Raw genomic sequence first — 13,091 nt, 5'->3', positions numbered from 1 at the left:
TATTTCAAGATTCTTCACTAATATTGGTTTTTGTATTCTCATAAGGTGACTTCTGTTGGATAATTTGTAACTGTCTCCTCAGGACTATTGCCACCCAGTGAATCAAACCTGTGACCATCTGTGCCATCCTTTGCTGTATACATTCAGTCAGCTGAACATATGGTCTCATCCCTCACACTTCAGCAATTATCTAAGATTGGCCACACAAATGAATTGTAGTCATCCGCCTGTTATGGACCCTGTAAAATTGTCCCATTTTGTCTCACTACAAATTGTTATTGCCTTAGTTTATGGACTATAATTTTGAATCATTGATAATGTGGTAACAGGATATGACATTTTCTCATTTTGTGAAATGCAGAGTTTTACCTTTCTGTACATCAAACAAATTTACCAATCTTTGCACCACTTCAAATTTTTTTTACATGTCTGGTTGATTATTCCTGCAAATCTTTCCTGATAATAATTCATTATTGGTAAGTATCATTTGTGAAAAGTCTGAGGTTGCTATTAGTACTGTTGGTCATCTTGTTAACGTAAAAGAAGAATGATGACAGTTCCAACACACTCCTCTGGTGCAAGTCAGAAGTTACTCTTACTTAGATTTCTGAGTCTCCATCCAAAATTCCATACATAATTTATCTAGTGCATCACTTTATCAAATGATTGAGTGCTCATACAGTTTTTTTTTTCTTTTTATTAAAGTCATCTTCCTGAGCTCTGCAAACATTATCATAAAAGTGCCTACCATTCAACAAGCAGGTAATAAATTTCTTGATTTACTTTTTAGTACTCGAATCAGGTTTGCTTGAACCAACAGTGCCAATGTATAGAATGTTGTGCCAGACATTTCCTGTTCCCACATGTGTCAAAGGGTCTTAACCATCACTCCCAACTAGTGTCAGTCGTATCGACAAAATGGAAATGGGGTGGAAGCATAGAGGCAAATGAAAGAAGAGACTTTGTTTACTGGTCAAACACTGTCTTTGCTTGCTCCAGCATTAGTAATGGATAAAGCTTTTAAATGTCTGTCTATTGTTTGACCCCTCATCTGTATGGTAAAACTTCATCTTCTCCCATAACCCAACAAATGGTATAATGAGCAGTCTTTGTGATAATGATTTATAAAATTTTGATGATTTACATTTATTTAAGTGCTGAACTTTCTTTTCTTTCAGGAAAATTCACTGTCATCACCAAGCAAGTGGGGACGACATGATGATGCAGGTAAGCTGTTAAGATGCCACTGCAATTTATCAGTTGTGAGTGTGGTGTCACCGCCAGACACCACACTTGCTAGGTGATAGCTTAAATCGGCCGCTGTCCATTTAGTACATGTCGGACCCGCGTGTTGCCACTGTGTGATCGCAGACCGAGCGCCACCACAAGGCAGGTCTCGAGAGACGGATTAGCACTCGCCCCAGTTGTACGACGACTTTGCTAGTGACTACACTGACGAAGCCTTTCTCTCATTTGCCGAGAGACAGTTAGAATAGCCTTCAGCTAAGTCCCTGACTACGACCTAGCAAGGTGCCATTAACCGTATCTGAAGATAGTCTTATTTGTATTATCAAGAGCGATGTACCACAAGGATGGAATAAAGTTAAGTATTCGAGGAGCTGCATACTTTTCTTATTAGAATTTACTACTTATCCTGTTCCAGAATTCACGCCCGTCTTCGTTAGATAGCGTGCATTTCGGCCTCCTATATCTACAAGGTGTTGGCACATTTGCCAACACAACATTGGCGACGAGGGAAACGTATTCTTTATAATTGCTTACATTTACTTGTGTCATGGCTTCGCCAGATGTACTGTCCGAATTTTATCGCTTGCAGAATCAGCAGACGCAGGCGTTATTGGATGCCCTTGGACAGCTCGTCCAGGGTCAACGTGCCATTCAAACCGATGCGGCAGCCGCCGCTTCGCCGCTGCCGCCGCCACAAGATGCAGTTGCACCGCCGTTTCGCAATTTTGATGCACAGCAAGAGACGTGGACTGAGTGGTCACGCCAGTTTGGATTTCATCTCGCCGCCTACAGAATTCAAGGTAATGAGCGGCAGCCTCACTTATTGTCTTGTGTCAGCGTGCAAACGTACCGTGTGATGGTGAAATTGTTTCCCCGACGCGACGTAGCAACTCTGTCCTACGAAGAAATTTTGTCGGCATTGGACGCCTATTTCAAAGAAACAGTAAATGTCGTTGCAAAAAGGTATACGTTCTTTCGTACAAAACGTACAGCCGGTCAAACTAATCGGGAGTGGGTTGCAACTTTGCAAGGCCTTACTAGGGATTGTGCGTTTGAATGTGACTGTGGCCTTCCTTATTCAGATACAATGGTACGTGATGCAATAGCACAGAACGTTTCTGATGTTCGCATACAGGAACAGATATTGAAACTAGTCAATCCCTCCCTTCAACAAGTGATAGACATATTGGATAGGCAAGACACACTTGACTGTGCTCAGGAATCTTTTGAAACTTCGCCAGCAGTGTGTAACATTAACCGGCCCGCCGGGCGCGCTGCGTGGCCCGGTAAACTGCCCTCGCACACGTCCGCACCTCTGCTGCCATGCTCTAAACCAGGTGTGCCGCGCCAGCATACAAATGCAGTGAAATCATGCCTGCGGTGTGCTACTAGACATTCGCGTGAAAATTGCCCGTCACGCCAGGCTATTTGCTTTTTCTGTGATGAGAAAGGACATGTTCAACGTGTTTGCCAGAAAAAGCTCAGATCGGACACTCTTAATCGTTCCAGGCCCTTTGCTTCGCGCCGGAATCGAACCAAGGACACTCAGGCTCGTGGACCTTCCCCCATGGACATTCATGTAGTTAATTCCGCTTCGGCCAGTGCCACTTTCTCTAACAGTGACTGTGTTCGTCCCACAAAACGTGTGCATCGACGTCGCCGGAAATCGCGTCAATTAGCAAGTGATGCTGTGCCTGTATCAGTTCAAATTGCACGAGACAGTCGCTCTTGTCGTCAGCAGGACAATAAACTTTTTGTAGATTTGGACTTTAATGACAAGGTCATAACATTCCAGCTCGATACCGGAACTGCAGTTTCACTGCTCAATCACGACACGTACAAACAACTGGGCAAACCTCCGTTGCGTGCTGCAAATGTTCAGTTAAAAAGTTATTCAGGACAGCAGATCCCTGTGTTAGGACAGTGCACTCTTCTTGCAACATACGAGGGACAAACAAAACTTGTGTCATTTTACGTTCTTCGTTCTTCTACTGCAGTGAACTTGTTTGGTTTAGATTTATTTCAGTTGTTTCACTTGTCTATTGTAAATCAGGTCCTATCAGTGAATCAGACTGTGCCTTCAGACAGTATTTCTCGGCTATGTGATGAATTTGCAGACATTTTTGCACCGGGCCTAGGTTGCACTAAAAACTATGAAGCACATTTGGAACTGAAAGTCAACGCGCAACCGAAATTTTTCAGAGCGCCCAATGTTCCCCACGCATTGCGTGATGAGGTCGCCGGAACATTGCACGATTTAGAATCACAAGGTGTGAGTGAATGTGCGCAATGCCTCTTCCCTTTCAGCTCCGCTTCATCGCTTACGCCGTACAGGTGTTCCGTTTCTCTGGACGACGGAATGCGAACTCGCCTTTCGCCAGTTGATATTGGCGTTGCTTTCTAATACTTGCCTTACGCCATTCGATCCCCAGAAACCCCTTTTGTTGATGGTAGATGCATCGGATTTCGGGATCGGTGCTGTGCTTGCGCACAAAGTTGGCTCGCATGAACGCCCTATTGCCTTTGCGTCCAAATTGCTCTCGTCTGCGCAACGAAATTACTCGCAGATAGAGAAAGTAGCTTTGGCTCTCGTGTTTGGTGTTACTAAGTTCCATGATTTCTTGTATGGTCGTCACTTTACCATCATCACAGACCACAAACCTTTGACGTCGCTTTTTCATCCGAACAAGCCGGTACCTCCGCATACAGCGCAGAAATTCATTCGCTGGTCTATTTTCCTCTCGCAGTACCGCTACGATATCTTGTATCGGTCCACTGCTAAGCACGGCAACGCCGATGCGTTGTCCCATTTGCCTGTTGCTGAGGATGAAGCATTCGATTCTACCGAACTTGCTTGCATTTTCATTGATGCGGAAACTGATGAAGTGGTCGAATCGTTTCCGATTGATTTTCGTCGAGTAGCTACAGCCACAGCTGCTGACCCGGTCCTTGCTACCGTTTTGCGTTTTGTTGCCACGCAATGGCCTTTGTCAAAGTCTCGGATCGAGTATCCATTGGTTCGCCGATTTTTTGCTCATAAGGAGACACTTTTTGTACGACGTGGTGTTTTGTTGTTGCGTTCTGATAATGATCAGTCCAGAGTCGTGGTCCCACGTTCGTCACAGTCCTCTGTTTTACTGCTTCTTCACCAAGGACATTGGGGTATAGTGCGAACGAAACAACTTGCTCGTCAGCACTGTACTTGGTTCGGAATCGATGCTGCGATTACGAATATGTGTTCTTCTTGCATGACGTGTGCCGAACAACAATCCGCACCGCCGCGGAAAGTCTTTGCATGGCCAAAAGCCACTTCCCCTTGGCAAGGCTTGCACATCGATTTTGCTGGTCCATTCTGGAATGCTCGATGGTTGGTTCTGGTAGATGCCTTCAGTAATTTTCCTTTTGTTGTCCGGATGTCTTCCACGACGTCCTCTGCCACCATCCAAGCGTTGTCTGCTGTCTTTTGCATTGAAGGTCTTCCGCAGACTATTGTTTCCGACAATGGCCCACAATTCATCTCCGCAGAATTTCAGTCATTCTGCAAGGCCAATGGTATTCAACATCTGACATCCGCGCCGTTATCACCTCAGTCAAACGGTGCCGCTGAACGATTGGTCCGGACTTTCAAGTCACAGATGTTAAAGTTGAAAGAGTCGCATTCTCAGGAGGACGCATTGTTGCTCTTTTTGTCTTCGTATCGCTCTCAGCCCCGAGATGGTCGCTCGCCGGCTGAGTTGCTCCACGGTCGTCCTCATCGAACCTTGATGTCTTTGCTGCTTCCGCCGCATCAGGTTCCTGTGCACCGGCAGACTTCTGCTTTTGCTCCAGGCGACGTTGTATTTTATCGCAACTATCGAGGTTCACGGCGTTGGCTCGCAGGGCGCATTCTTCGCTGCCTCGGCCGCGCGTTGAATTTGGTTTTGGGGGCCTCTGGTGAGGTGCGTCGGCATCTCAATCAGCTGCGCCTCTGTCGTCGCACGGGTTCTGCCGCTCCCCGTCTGCTTTCAGCTACGGTGCCGTCCGGTCAGCGCCCTGGGGACCCATCTACTGGCTCGCCTCATCCCCAGGTGTTACCGACGATGCCTTCCATTCTGCCCCATGGGGATGCGCCGCCGCAGCCGCCGCCACCGGCTGTTCTCCCGCCGGCGCCGCCCGCTGTGGACGCCTCGCTGCAGCCGCCAAGCGCCTCCCTGGGTCACGCGCCGCCGATCGCTCCCCGTGACCAGCTGTCCTCCGCCATGGAACTCTTGCCCGCTCCGGACAACATGGCGTCTTCGCGCGTGGGCTACCCCGACGCAATGGAGGTCGACCCTTCGGCCCCTCCTGTCTCTTTACGGGCGCATACACCGCATGTTGACGTGCACCCTGGACTAGGTTTTCAAGCGTTTCCTAGCTCCCCTCGGACCGAATGGCCGGGTGCGGGTGGCACAGCCTCGCCTGTTGTTAGTCTCCCCATCTCATCGCATACGTCAACATGGGGTCCTCCCCACGGCGGGCGGAAGCCTTATCACACGACCGTTCGCCGATTTGCGGGGGAGGAATGTGGTGTCACCGCCAGACACCACACTTGCTAGGTGGTAGCTTAAATCGGCCGTGGTCCATTTAGTACATGTCGGACCCGCGTGTCACCACTGTGTGATCGCAAACTGAGCGCCACCACAAGGCAGGTCTCAAGAGACGGACTAGCACTCGCCCCAGTTGTACGACGACTTTGCTAGCGACTACACTGACGAAGCCTTTCTCTCATTTGCCCAGAAACAGTTAGAATAGCCTTCAGCTAAGTCCCTAACTACGACCTAGCAAGGCGCCATTAACCGTATCTGAAGATAGTTTTATTTGTATTATCAAGAGCGATGTACCACAAGGATGGAATAAAGTTAAGTATTCGAGGAGCTGCATACTTTTCTTATTAGAATTTACTACTTATCCTGTTCCAGAATTCACGCCCGTCTTCGTTAGATAACTTGCATTTCGGCCTCCTATATCTACAAGGTGTTGGCGAATTTGCCAACACAACAGTGAGAATTCTGTGTAATGTGGTCTTCTGTACACAGCAAATGGGAAGTGATTCTCCGTTACACATATGGCACTTGTCATCCACTTCATAATTCATAATACTGTCTCAGGAAAAAGGAAACAAAAATGTTGTACAAGGTCAGTATTGGGAGTTTCTTTTAGAGCTGCCGGCCTTCTTGGAATCAGAGGTCACTAAAAGTGGAAATGGATTGCTGAATTTTCTAGAATGTATGAATTCGTTTTCTTGTTTGGAATTTGTTACTTTGTTTACCTCAAGACTACATGTTTGCTGGTGGTTACTTGAGATCATGCTGTGTGTGGATGTGCCCATCTAATAACATCATCTACACCCTACATCTACAGCTACATCTACACTCTGCAAACCACTATCAAATTAATGATGGGCGGTGGGGGGGGGGGCGGAGGGGGGGCATGTCCCACTGCCAGTTACTAGGGTTTTTTTCCCTGTTCCATTCATGTGTTCATCAGTTATTTTGCTCCCCAAATAACAAAACTCCTTTACTACTTTAAGGGCCTCATTTCCTAATCTAATTCCCTCAGCATCACCCGACTTAATTCAACTACATTCCATTATCCTTGTTTTGCTTTTGTTGATGTTCATCTCATACCCTCCTTTCAAGACACTGTCCATTCCGTTCAACAGCTCCTCCAAGTCCTTCACTGTCTGTGACACAATTACAATGTCGTCGGTGAACCTCAAAGTTTTTATTTCTCCTCCACGGATTTTAATACCTACACCGAATTTTTCTTTTGATTCCTTTACTGCTTCCTCAATATACAGATTGAATAACATCAGGAAGAGGCTACAACCCTGTCTCACTCCCTTCCCAACCACTGCTTTCCTTTCATGTCCCTCGACTCTTATAACTGCCATCTGGTTTCTGTACAAATTGTAAATAGCCTTTTGCTCCCTGTATTTTACCCCTGCCACCTTCAGAATTTGAAAGAGAGTATTCCGATCAACCTTGTCAAAAGCTTTCTCTAAATCTACAAATTCTAGAAACGTAGGTTTGCCTTTCCTTAATCTTTCTTCTAAGATAAGTCGTAGGGTCAGTATTGCCTCACGTGTTCCAACACTTCTACGGAATCCGAACTGATCTTTCCTGAGATCAGCTTCTACCAGTTTTTCCAATCGTCTGTAAATAATTCGCATGAGTATTTCGCAGCTGTAACTTATTAAACTGATAGTTCAGTAATTTTCACATCTGTCAACACGCGCTTTCTTTGGGATTGGAATTATAATATTCTTCTTGAAGTCTGAGGGAATTTCGCCTGTCTCATACATCTTGCTCACCAGATGGTACAGTTTTGTCAGGACTGGCTCCCCCAAGGCTGTCAGTAGTTCTAATGGAATGTTGTCTACTCCTGGGACCTTGTTTCGACTTACGTCTTTTAGTGCTCTGTCAAACTCTTCACGCAGTGTCATATCTCCCATTCCATCTTCATCTACATCCTCTTCCATTTCCATAATATTTTCCTCAAGTACATTGCCCTTGTATGGACCCTCTATATACTCCTTCCACCTTTCTGCTTTCCCTTCTTTGCTTAGAACTGGGTTTCCATCTGAGCTCTTGATATTCATTTAAGTGGTTCTCTTTTCTCCAAATTTCTTTAATTTTCCTGTAGGCAGTATCTATCTTACCTCTCGTCAGATAAGCCTCTGCATCCTTACTTTTGTCCTCTAGCCATCACTGTTTAGCCATTTTGCACTTCCTGTCGATCTCATTTTTGAGACGTTTGTATTCCTTTTTGCCTGCTTCACTTAATGCATTTTTGTATTTTCTCCTTTCATCAATTAAATTCAGTATCTCTTCTGTTACCCAAGGATTTCTACTAGCCCTCAATTAAATTCAGTATCTCTTCTGTTACCCCAGGATTTCTACTAGCCCTCATCTTTTTACCTATTTCATCCTCTGCTGCCTTCACTATTTCATCCCTCAAAGCTACCCATTCCTCTTCTACTGTATTTCTTTCCCCCATTCCTGTCAATTGTTCCCTTATGCTCTCCCTGAAACGCTGTACAATCTCTGATTCTTTCAGTTTATCTAGGTCCCATCTCCTTAAATTCCCACCTTTTTGCAGTTTCTTCAGTTTTAATCTACAGTTCATAACCAATAGATTGTGGTCAGAGTCCACATCTGCCCCTCGAAACATCTTACAATTTAAAATCTGGTTCCTAAATCTCTATCTTACCATTATATAATCTATCTGAAACCTTCTAGTATCTCCAGGGTTCTTCCATGTATACATCCTTCTTTCATGACTCTTAAACCAAGTGTTAGCTATGATTAAGTTATGCTCTGCACAAAATTCTACCAGGCGGCTTCCTCTTTGATTTCTTAGCCCCAATCCATAGTCACCTATTACATTTCCTTCTCTTCCATTTCCTACTGTCGAATTCCAGTCACCCATGACTATTAAATTTTCGTCTCCCTTCACTACCTGAATAATTTCTTGTATCTCATCGTACATTTCATCAGTTTCTTCTCCATCTGCAGAGCTGGTTGGCATATAAACTTGTACTACTGTAGTAGGCATGGGCTTCATGTCTATCTTGGCCATAATAATGCGTTCACTATGCTGTTTGTAGTAGCTTACCCGCACTCCCATCTTTTAATTCATTATTAAACCTACTCCTGCATTACCCCTATTTGATTTTGTATTTATAACCCTGTGTTCACTTTACCAATAGTCTTGTTCCTCCTGCCACCGAGCTTCACTAATTACCTCTATATCTAACTTTAACCTATCCATTTCCCTTTTTAAATTTTCTAACCTACCTGCCCCATTAAGGGATTTGACATTCCACGCTCCGATCCGTAGAATGCCAGTTTTCTTTCTCCTGATAACAATGTGCTCTTGAGTAGTCCCCACCCGGAGATCCGAATGGAGCACTATTTTACCTCCAGAATATTTTACCCAAGGGGACGCCATCATCATTTAATCATACAGTAAAGCTGCATGCCCTCGGGAAAAATTACGGCTGTAGTTTCCCCTTGCTTTCAGCCATTTGCAGTACCAGCACAACAAGGCCATTTTGGTTAGTGTTACAAGGCCAGATCAGTCAATCATCCAGACTGTTGCCCCTGCAACTACTGAAAAGGCTGCTGTCCCTCTTCAGGAACCACATATTTGTCTGGCCTCTCAACAGATACCCCTCCGTTGTGGTTGCACCTACGGTACGGCTATCTCTATCATTGAGGCACGCAAGCCTCCCCACCTACGGCAAGGTCCATGGTTCATGGGGGGAGGAGGGTACTTTTGATAACAAGCATAAATGTGGTATTGGCTCCAATGCTTTTTAGAAATTGGATGAAGGCAATGAAGTAATGGCTGTATTTATCAAAGCTTTCAGCATGTCATGTGAAAAATATGGGTTGATCAGAATAAATGAGATTGGCATTGAGACTATTCTGCTAGGGCTACTTCATTATGCTTGAGCTGTTTTAATATTCTGGAACAAATCAGTCTCATGGATGTTGGATGGTAGTTCTGTGGATCAATTATTCTACCCTTCTTCTAGACAGGTGTGACCTACACTCAGACTACTCAGCACTTTTTTCTCTTCCTGGTATCTATGATAGATTATAGTTAAAAGAGGGGCTAACTCAACTGCAAATTCCGTATAGGATCGGCAGTCGATTCCATTGGGTCTGGAACTTGGATCAGTTTTTATAACTTCAGCTGTTTATGAACACCATTGATGCTAATACTTACTTCGCTCATCTTTTCAACTGGTAGGCAGACAGTGATTTTGTCCAGATCAAATTTTTGTTTTGATGGTAGTTTTGACACTTCTATTACACTTAACTATTCCAACAATAACTCATGGCACCAGTGACTCAGACCACTGTGTTCACTTATATTTACCCCAGAGGCTCGGTTCAGAAGCAGCAGCTTTGATTCGTGTGGAAGACATCAGAGGGAGTCATTAACTCATCAAACAAAATTATTTGAATTAGTGTAAGACATCCTGAAAGAAGATCCATCATATCTAGTGTTGTCTGGACACACAAAAAAGCTGTTCATTGAAACCAGCAAAATGACTGCCCACTGAACTGCAGAAGTTGCCAGTCCTCAAAATGGAGCTGGCAGCTCACGTGACACTCCAACTGACCTGTGTCAGCATGACACTGCTAATCGTTCAGTAAGGATGAATGGGTGAGAGTGCCTCATGCTCAAAGTGGGCAATTTGAATGTGTGCAAAACTACAGTTGTGAAAATTGTCTCTACTGCACGAGCTGAGGTACTATGACCCAGATCTCCCTGTTGTGCATTAGCCACTCCTCTTAGCTTCCTTGACATCTCCCCTCCCCCCCCCCCCCCCACCACCACCTGAGCACATTTCCACATATGTTTCATGTTTCACAAAATTATCAAATTTATTTTATTGTAATTACTTCCTCTGCTTTTGTGATTGTATCCTGCTTTTTATGTGATAACTGTAGGTACTTTTCTGTATAATCATATGATGCTCCTCTCTGCTGAGCTCTTACACAGCATGTATTGCACAGTTCATACCACTGAAACTGCTCAAGGTTAATTTTTAATTGCAGCAGTAGTGTTGTATGTTATTGAATCATAGATTACTTGTATTGACTGTACCTTCAGTTAGGTAGCTGCCACCCCCTCTTATGCAGCATGGCCACTGACATCATGCATGGAGTGACATGCAATTCCTCTCTCAGTATACATAAGATCATAGGAAGGACGTGATGGATGAGCACTCTACTTCCAAACATCTCATGTGCCATTCGTGACACTGATCCTTGAGCCAGCTTTAAAGGAATGCCCCCAATATTACCACAGTTTGAGCGCCTTAACTGCAGTCCTAGCCTTATATCTGGCTTCTTTTCTCTCTCTCAAAGTGGAAATTTGCCACCTAACTGGCATATCAAATAACCTGGTCCATTCTTGCGTCATACTTCCTCCCAACCCCTTTCAACATCAGTAATGCCACTGTGGAAGAACCAAATGCAAGACCTGCCATATGCAGTAACGTAACATATCATATTGCAGCCCCTTTAGGGGAATTTGCCACATCATCAGAGGCTATTCTACACTATCAGAGGCAGGGCATTCCATAAAATCATTCATATTGTATACCAGCTCTGCTGTAATTTCTGTATTGTGTTTTACCTGAACTTGATCACCAAACAACTGTTCAGTGACTATCTCAAATTGCAGCAAAGAGCAAAGTTGACTACCCGGTGGCAGAACGTGCTGCCAAGAAAGAGATGCTCAGCTGTTCCCTAGCTTCATAACCCACAGCAACTGAGTTCCCAATCATTCCTGTCTCACCACTGCCCTCATCTCCAGTATCACATTCCTTGATTTAAATAGAGGATTTTCCATTAGGGTGTACATTTCAGTCCCAGAATCCTCCATGCCTCAGTCTTCACTAGCTCCTGTCCCAGACACACACCCTCCTCTGCCCCTACAATGTGCCTTGTTTTTCACTCTCTTCATTAAACTCTCTCTCCAACTCAATCCTTGCCTTTTCTGTCCCCCACCACTCTCATTCACACTAAATTGCACACTACATGCAACTTCCTCTCTCTACCAATGGCTGGGCAATGTATAGGCTGTTCCATTTCAATTCAGACTGCAGGAAACATTGTTCTTTCTCTGCGAGTTCAATTTTCTGATGCCTAATGTGGACTCTGAGTTAATATCTTTTAAAAATGCACAGCTGTGACAAGTAAGAGCTTCCAGTTTCCGTAAGAGTCACAGTTAATATAATTAAAACACTGCCTGATTCTAAGACTTACCTCAGAATCTATTCAAAGTAAAATTCTCAAACACAATTCAAAATGAAGGCAATACTCCATGGTTTTTTTGTGGTATTTTCATGCTATTTTAAGGACTTACAGAAATCTAATTTTCAACGTGATTAACATTTTTTTCTGAAAACACAATTTTAAATGGAATGAAAAGAGCTTCATATAATTCAGCATTGATTTCAAAACAGTTAGTAACCTTTCTATGGTATCTTCAATGAGGAGTTATAGAGAACATAAAAAGGAATTGAAATACTGGCAAATCCTGCTGGTTGCACTATGCTATGTTACACAACACCCATCAGTCCTGACGACACCATTATCAAAAGACTGCTATTTCACTGTGGGAGGATGCTGACAAGTGGGACCCTGAATAAACAACCCACTTTTTGTTCCCATGGGCAGTGACTAGATGGGACGAGAAGGAAAGAGGCTTTCCTTTACATTCTGTCTAGTACGTGTCCGCTGACCTGGGGTTCAGGGTGACTTTTCTGAGCTCCATGTCTTTCCCTAAATCTCTCTAGTCCTTATCCTTCACACCTCTTCCTTCCCCTTCAACTTCACTGCCAGGAGGAGGAGTCACTGGCTCCCAAAGATAGCAAAAGTAATACCCTTCTTGTCTCTGCTCTCTCCTGCCACCACTTGGTGAGTATTTTTTTCATCTATCTAATTAAATTAGAAACATGTTTTTTAACTGTATAATAGTTTTTTGTCAATTCCATATGAAAATTAAGTAATTTAAGCTGAGAAAACCTCTATGTAACTATCAACTAAGGTGCTGGATGGAAGTTTTAAGTGCTATAATAAATAATATCTCCCCTAAATACTGCTTTGTATGCCTACCTCCCATTTTTGTGACTCCTCCAGGGTGTGCAGTGTTGGGGGGGGGGGGGGGGGGGGGGGGCTGATTTGCAGCTTGATACCAAATTCATTATTGCTCAGTTGTGGGCTGGCACTTGGAGGGCCTTTCTAATAAATTTTGTGTGGTTAAAGGGGCCTTCTTCCTTCAGCATGTGGCATTCTTCC

The sequence above is a fragment of the Schistocerca serialis genome, chromosome 7 (genome assembly GCF_023864345.2).
Source record: "Schistocerca serialis cubense isolate TAMUIC-IGC-003099 chromosome 7, iqSchSeri2.2, whole genome shotgun sequence".
Classification (NCBI taxonomy): Eukaryota; Metazoa; Arthropoda; class Insecta; order Orthoptera; family Acrididae; genus Schistocerca; species Schistocerca serialis.
This window is presented reverse-complemented; position numbering follows the sequence as displayed.